The sequence below is a fragment of the Micromesistius poutassou genome, assembly GCF_964030765.1.
Source record: "Micromesistius poutassou genome assembly, chromosome: 9".
Taxonomy (NCBI): domain Eukaryota; kingdom Metazoa; phylum Chordata; class Actinopteri; order Gadiformes; family Gadidae; genus Micromesistius; species Micromesistius poutassou.
In genome coordinates this window covers 17,968,909-17,977,742 of record NC_140279.1, presented here as the reverse complement: position 1 = coordinate 17,977,742, position 8,834 = coordinate 17,968,909, and the positions used below count along the sequence as shown (strand labels likewise).

General features: G+C 39.7%; 1 long non-coding RNA gene across 1 annotated transcript; it reads left to right on the top strand.

Moving 5' to 3' along the window:
• Positions 1-260: 260 nt before the first annotated feature.
• Positions 261-3,625, top strand: LOC311352741. Its single transcript, XR_014636933.1, has 3 exons — positions 261-1,468; positions 2,300-2,362; positions 3,327-3,625. It is a non-coding gene; the product is annotated as an uncharacterized lncRNA (long non-coding RNA).
• The last annotated feature ends 5,209 nt before the right edge of the window (positions 3,626-8,834 follow it).

Sequence of the window (8,834 nt, the reverse complement as noted above, 5' to 3'; positions counted from 1 at the left end):
AGTAGTTAAGCTTTATGAATCATTCGTTTACCAGTAGTGAAGCTTTTTGTGTACCTTCATGTAAAGTAATGCATCATACTGAGTTGTTACTCTTTCGCGAACCATTCGTTCACCAGTAGTTAAGCTTTATGAATCATTCGTTTACCAGTAGTGAAGCTTTTTGTGTACCTTCATGTAAAGTAATGCATCATACTGAGTTGTTACTCTTTCGCGAACCATTTGTTCACCAGTAGTTAAGCTTTTTGAACCATTCGTTTACCAGTAGTGAAGCACTTTCGGGTTAGTTATAAAACCCCAAACCACTGTTGATGACAATGAGGGATCTACAGCCACTTTAGTTAAAAATGTATACAACATAGGGAAATATATATACATATACTGCGCTCATGACACATAACATATAACATAATAACAGGATAATATAGAAAATATCAACAATTTAAAACACAAACAGAAACAAAAAAAGGCATTTTAAAATGTAACAAAAAAAGGCACTCTAAAAACAAAACAAAAACCAGCTCTCTTCATCTGACACGGCTGTAGCGATCCATCGCCTCTTCTGGGGTGAGGACTGAAACAAAGAAAATGATAAACATGTATTAACAGTAGTATTTTGTCAGGATGATGGTAGTGATGATGATACCCCTTCAGAAACATTTATATAGAAATTAGAAGATAAAATGAACATACCGTGATATAATACGGCATTACCGTATATGCCTCAAATCATACCGTGATATAAATTGTAGTCCATACCGTACAGCCCTACTGCATACCTTACCTATAAATGTATTTCATCCAGCTGAATAGGGACAATTTGCTCCTCTCAAAAAGTGACCCGCACCTCACTGACTTCCTCGTCGTTTTCCCTCTATGTTTATTACGTCGGCACTGCCTACAGAAGACAACACATTTCTTCATGATAAATATTAATGTTACTGAACTTGAATTTATAACATGACATATCAGTAAACAAAGGAAGTCATCGATAAAAACCGTACCAAAAAAGAATACTTACCACTGCAGTCCGTCAACGTTTGCGTTTTCCTTCATTTTCATGCTCTTTTTGCAGAGTTTGCATTTTATTTTGGCTTTAAGTAACTTCTTCTTTTGGAGCCATTTTTATCAATTTTAATTTCTTTTTAAAAGTCTGTCTTCCCTCAATAAGACTGAGTACTTCAGCGTGCAGGGTCATGATAACTTCGCATCAAACCGTCTTCCTGTCTTGCACATGCGGACCCACAATGCAATTCGGGAGCGTCCCTTGTCGTCGACGGACGTGTACAGTGGGTAGGGGGCACGTTATACGCAGATCGTTTTACCCCATGCGTCGGACACGCCCACTCTCTTCCGTCGACGGGCAAGGAGGTCGTGCAGAAGGACTTGACAATGGAGACTCAGCGAAAGAGTAAGAGAAAAAGGCAGCCCACGGAAGAGCTTCCACATGTAGAGACAGCCATGTTAGAATGTAAGTACATGCTTTAAAGTTATTTCATTATTAATTGAGAGTGTAATGATTCGGTCACATTGCTTAGCTTCCTAAAATGAGCTAATTTGACATCGTACCACGTCTGTTCTATCACGTATTTTTTGGCCTTGCTAGCTAACCTTGTCACTAACCAATGGATTGCTAGCTGGCTAGATAGCCGACGTTGCAAGCAAATTTTAATTATCTGTCAAACACAAAAGTTTAACTCTTAACTAGGTCAAAAGACCGACGGTTCAACCACTTATCTAATGTTAAATTAGGCGATATGCGATGAAAATGTGGTCCAAGCTTTGAAATTGGACTTGTAAAGTTATTATGTTAGCGCCAGTTACCACGTCTTTGAATAGTTTTTGGAGTTGTTTTTAACTACTAAAAAACCCGAAGACTGCTACATTACACTGTTATAGTGCTATTACGGTAATACCTTTCTCCCTGTTTTTTTTCTTTTCATTTTAGTCCATAGTTACAGTATGTAATGTTAACAACTGAATCTCTCAAACATGTCTTCTACACAATGGACTGCATGTGGAACCATGACAAATGAGTTGATGATGATTTGTCTTAAATCAAAATTACATATGATCATACATATTATTATTACATATTATAACATTAAAGACAATGGATAATGTCATTGCCCAAAGTGAATAAAACCCTTATTTCTTAACTAACTGTATATATATGTTTTTAAGGTATCCATACAATTTTCAAATGAACAAAAACGTCACTCTGTATGCATTCATCAATATCCTTCATGAGGTTTTGAGCCCCTTACACCAACCATTCTTTCTGTGCTCCAAAATGTTACAGCGCCATCGAGTCAGCGGGAACAATCCGAACAGCGCAGTAGCCAAACTGCAGCAGAGGAAGCAGGTAATTAATTTTTTATTTTAAATGTTAAGCATACTTAACAGATATACTCAGATTCATGTGACTGTGAAATTTAGTTGTACACAGTATAATGATTAATAACTGATGAACGTCACTATGAAAACACTATAATAGTGTTATTTTTAAACCTCTTTTCTACTTCCTGGTTTTATGATGTTAAAATAAGGGTGCTCACCTTAACTGGTTGAAGGCTAGTGTCTAGAGGGGATCCAAGACAAGAGGATGCTAGTAATATTTACTCCATTTGTACTTGAACATTGCAGTAACCAAGTATCTACCTTTACATGATATCGTAACCGGAAAGTGCTTTGGGAATGGGAAGGAACTTAGAACAGCAATGACATGAATTAGATTGAGGTCAGTTAAGCCACTTTAAGTTAGTCTACTAAGTAGAAAATAAAAAAGTTTTTGGTTATGGTTATGGTCATGGTGCTGGATTAATTGATCAATTCTTACCCATTTCTTTAACGAGCTAGGTGGTCAGCTGGTCCCAAGTCTGCTTATAATATCAAAGCCACGTCTGAACATGACTGTTCAAAGCAGCATAATGGATGAAGCTACAGCAGGAACATGGCTTTCAAATAACACTAAACAATATAATCCACTTATTCTACCACTTGTCTAAACTATACAGTGCTCCCACTTTACTCTCTAGTCGTGCTCATTTGATTTATAATAACCTACTGTTAAAGAGTACAGATAATACTACTTGAATAGACAGTACACTCACAGTACTCTTGATACTACTGGAAATTACAATTTAATAATTATTATTATTATACCTCTGTACATTCATTACTCTAGAATGTAATTTAGAACTAACTTGCCACTATATAACCCTAATACAAGAATAGTATTAATACTAGTAAACCCCTAACCAACTGCACTACCATCATCCTGACAAAATACTACTGTTAATACATGTTTATCATTTTCTTTGTTTCAGTCCTCACCCCAGAAGAGGCGATGGATCGCTACAGCCGTGTCAGATGAAGAGAGCTGGTTTTTGTTTTGTTTTTAGAGTGCCTTTTTTTGTTACATTTTAAAATGCCTTTTTTTGTTTCTGTTTGTGTTTTAAATTGTTGATATTTTCTATATTATCCTGTTATTATGTTATATGTTATGTGTCATGAGCGCAGTATATGTATATATATTTCCCTATGTTGTATACATTTTTAACTAAAGTGGCTGTAGATCCCTCATTGTCATCAACAGTGGTTTGGGGTTTTATAACTAACCCGAAAGTGCTTCACTACTGGTAAACGAATGGTTCAAAAAGCTTAACTACTGGTGAACGAATGGTTCGCGAAAGAGTAACAACTCAGTATGATGCATTACTTTACATGAAGGTACACAAAAAGCTTCACTACTGGTAAACGAATGATTCATAAAGCTTAACTACTGGTGAACGAATGGTTCGCGAAAGAGTAATAACTCAGTATGATGCATTACTTTACATGAAGGTACACAAAAAGCTTCACTACTGGTAAACGAATGATTCATAAAGCTTAACTACTGGTGAACGAATGGTTCGCGAAAGAGTAACAACTCAGTATGATGCATTACTTTACATGAAGGTACACAAAAAGCTTCACTACTGGTAAACGAATGATTCATAAAGCTTAACTACTGGTGAACGAATGGTTCGCGAAAGAGTAACAACTCAGTATGATGCATTACTTTACATGAAGGTACACAAAAAGCTTCACTAATGGTAAACAAATGATTCATAAAGCTTAACTACTGGTGAACGAATGGATCGCGAAAGAGTAACAACTCATCAGTCAGATCCAGCTCTACCAGTCGATCCAGTGTGGGACCCAAGCCAGCCCTCGACAGCGCTTGAAACCAAGGGAGGCAGGTTTAAAGCGTGCCCTGCAGTGGTGGACAATTGCTTTTAAGCCTTCAACATTACTAATGCCACATAATAAACCTTAAATGTGAATATGAATGTATGTATTGTGAATATCTTTATTAAAATATGACAATCATCCCGTCTGTGCCTTGTTAATTTATTAACTAATTGTGAAATCCCAGGAAAATTCAGTTGCTTTCATAATAAATTGGTCAGTTTGCTATTTCACAGAATGATTCATTAATACAGTATCCCCTAGTCTGTTTACCAGTAACTCCTCAGTAGTTACTGAGTAACTGTCACTTTAGGGCCCCTGGTTGTTCATCATTCGTTACTCAGTAACGAATACAGTAGTCCCCTGGTCTATTTACCAGTAACTCCTCAGTAGTTACTGAGTAACTGTCACTTTAGGGCCCCTGGTTGTTCATCATTCGTTACTCAGTAACGAATACAGTAGTCCCCTGGTCTGTTTACCAGTAACTCCTCAGTAGTTACTGAGTAACTGTCACTTCGTCGTTCATCATTCGTTACTCATTCGTTCCTCATTCGTTACTCATTCGTTCCTCAGTAGTCCCCTGGTCTGTTTACCAGTAACTCCTCAGTAGTTACTGAGTAACTGTCACTTCGTTGTTCATCATTCGTTACTCATTCGTTCCTCATTCGTTCCTCATTCGTTACTCATTCGTTCCTCAGTAACTACCTACGTTTCTGTGTACCTTATTGTAAAGTGTTACCGTGAGCGGATTTAGCAGCATGGAGAGCGTCACGGTAGGAGGAGATGTGATGTTTGTAGGCTTCGGCATGAACGGTGAGGCGGGTTCGTTTGCATAATCGCTCGAGTTGGCGGCCAGTCTGTTTCATGGTGCGGAGTTCCGGGGTGTACCAGGGGGCGGAGTTAGTGAATGAGACAGAGGAAGTTTTCCAGGAGTCAAGGGAGTCAGAAAGGATGGAGTTGAGCATGATAGCATAGTCGTCAGGGGAAAAGGGGGGAAGGCAGAGGATATGAGCTGGGAGAGTGAGAGTGGGTTGACTGATTTGATGTTATGGTAGGAAATGGAGAGCTTTTTGGGATTATGGGGTGAGGGTAGAGGAGCGGAGAAGAGGATGCAGAGATGATCAGAGAGTGGGAAGGGGAGAGGATGGGGGTTAGATACGGGTAGGGAGGCGGAGCAGACTATGTCGAGGATATTTCCTTTGGTATGGGTGGGGAAGTCAATGTGTTGGGTGAGGTGGAAACAGTCAAGAAGGGAGAGGAAGTCAGATGTCAGTGGGGCGGTCGGCTTGTCCATGTGGATGTTGAAGTCACCGGTAAGTAGGAGGCGGGAAGAGAGAGAGGACGCAATGGTGAGGAGTTCAGACAGTTCAGAGAGAAAAGATGGGTGTGGCTTCAGAGGACGGTAGATTAGAACAGTGGTGATAGAGTTGGGGAGGGAGAAGGCAAGGTGTTCAAAGGATGAGAAATTTGAAATCTCTGTGTTTAGTCTCAAATGTTCAATAAAATAATACAATAAAGTGACAGCTAGTCTTTGTACGGCGTGCTCCTCTCCCTCCTGCCGTTGCACAACAGAACAAATTTACAAAGACTGAGTAATAATTCCTTTAATTTAGTAATAAACACATTGCAAGATAATGTATTACAAAGTACACTGATGAAGTGAACTACAACAGTTGGTTTAAATTGTGTTAATGTCACATATTCTTATCTATTGTGTTGGTTGGATGATTTTTTACATGAAATATCTCCAAACTGCTCGGATTGCCAGTCCGGCAATTACAAGTCCAATAATTACCTGTGAGGACACACACACACACACACACACGCACACACACAAACAATTGATTGTGATGCTGTGTACATGAGTATATTATACGCTGTTGTCCACAATAACAGGAAGGATAGACTGCTCTGTAGTAATAAGGGAGTTATTGTGAGATAAGTAGACCACTGATAAATTGATAAATACACTATTTTATAAATATATAAGTAGCCCTCCCATGTAGTTACCACAGTACCCACATTACACACCAGGAAGGCTCACCTGTCGAGATACACTTCTGCCGTAGCGCAGGTTTGTAGCGAAGTGTTCGCAGTTCCTGTGTAAGAGATGGTACCGCGGCCAGGTGCCCACCAGCTTGAGAGCTTCCTTCACGATGACCCTGGCATCTCGGTATTTCCACTTGTGGTCCCAAGAATTGTTGACTCTCCAATTGTTACCTGGAGCAACTTCTCTCAGTTGTTCCTTCTTCACTAAGCCTCTTGAAACACGCAGAGACCCGCTGCTACTGCTGCTGCTGCTGCTGCTGCTGCTGCTGCTTTGGCCGGATCCTTTATGGTATAAATAAGACAAAGGAGAGGGGCGCTCAATGCTAAAATGAAGGCCTATCCATTACAATGTCTTTTCTATGTTTGTTACGTATTAAAGAGTTGGGGGATTTCACACATCACTTTCAGACCATATTCACATCTTCAACAAAAATACAACATGAAGATTTGGATATAGATAGGATATAAGTAGGATATGTTTAAGATATGAGAAGATGTCAGCAGGCCCTGTGTTTGGTTCGTATTTTAAGAAATGTCTCGTGTTGTTAGGCCTACTTACCATATGGTACCGTCAGGTGAACAACAAAGCCGTCTCCAATGTATACAGCCCAATGGCTGTATCCTGCACGAGGGATTTCTATCATGTCCCCAGGCTGTGGGTCCTAATTAAACATAAGAGATATTATTATCCTTCAGTCATCAAACCTATGGTAAGGCGGAGCCATACAAATTACATCAACAGTTTGGACATAGACTCACCGTGGTTGACATCTTGATTTTCCTTTAAAAAATGAACTTAGGAATTAACAACAGAAATCATAAAGGGTTGAATATTATAATGAGGTTATCATAATAATCACGTACATTAGCCACTAGCAAATCACATTTTAGCCTATCCAAATAGCCTTCACTAGGCCTGCTGTGCTATGACTAGGTGTTTTAATCAAGCTACCAGATAACAGTTGAATTTTGATCTTATTTCTGTGAAAGAACATCACAAAAAGCATCCTATATCTGAACTTAGATTGTAGGCCTACATATATATATTAAAAAAAAAAAGTTTATCCTACCTCTAGGCTTGTCCGAGGAAGAGCCTTAAGTAAGTGATCTGCTCGATTCAAAGAGGAAAAATTTGTGCAAAGAAAACTTTTGGTTTCATTACAAGTCAGGAAGGAAGGAACCGTTATTTTCCAACCATCAAAGCCTACGAATGTGCCTTCACTCATACTTTAACTGATTCAGTTTATTTTCACGCAACACCAAAGTCCCACAGTAACCAAGATTTTTTTATATGTTTACTGGTTTGAATGATAACCCTAACCCTGTGTGGCACTAAGACAACGTCCAATCAACTGTGTTGACATGGCAATAAAGTTATCTATCTTATGGAAAACCATTGTACTGAAAGTGAAACTTCAATGTTTAAAGGTGCCATGACATGCCACCAGGTGTGGTGTGATTAGCCGTTACAAGCCGTTTCCTGCCCTGTATGACGTCACATGGGGCAGGAAGTGGGCGTGTCCACCTAGATGTGTGCTGGATAGATCAGTCTATCGGCCTACCCAGTGGACTGTAGCAAACTTTGCTCATCTATCCATCACACATCTAGGTGGACACACACACCTGTGGTGTGTTATGGGGCTGATTTCCAAAACGGCTTGTAACGGCTAATCCCACCACACCCGGTGGCATGTCATGGCACCTTTAACACACACTCATCCCCTTTGGCACCCCTTTTCTCAGGCACTTCTATCCAACGTGCTATAGTGCTACATCAATAAGGTGAACGCCCTAAACTATCACACACACACAATACACACAAGTGTAGTGTTTGTTAAGTGTAAGAAAGAACCAACTGATGTCAAATTGCATCACTTAGTGGTGGACCAAGGATAAACAACTACATAATTATGCATTTTGAGTGAACTATTCCTTAGTCCTTAGTCCATCCACACAGGAAAATCAGAGTTGCATATGCATGCTGAACGTGAAAATGTTCTTCTACCTCGATTGCCTGCATTAACAAATGAAAGAAAATAGACACATAAGCGATTGAATCAGAAAAGCCTCACCAACTGACGTCAGTTGGTGAATTAGTATTCATGGCCTCGCCCACCTTGGCTTGCGACCATGGACCTATAAAGAATGGACACCGGATTGAGACGTGGCGCCAATTCATTCCTATGGAAACTGCTCAGTGGCGCAGGGCAACATCAATCACAGAATTGCTTCCGCATCATGGGAGCCTAGCCACGCCCTAGTGCATGACGTTCCGGATGTAGAAATATTCTCGTTCTCTAGCATTGTTAGCATTGTGGCATCATAAGCGAGAGGTCTGAGCGAGCACAGTCGCATTGTTTACCGACCATGGAAGTATAAGTTACTAACACCCCTGATTATTCTCTATATGTGATACTATACGTGCACTGAGCCCTCTCAGAGGCCCGGCCGAAACAACATTTAGACTCTTTTAATGAAATCGTAATTTTCATTGTGTAAAACGGTATTATATATTAGACTCCGTGAACATTTAACCTCTTTCTCTTGACAATTCT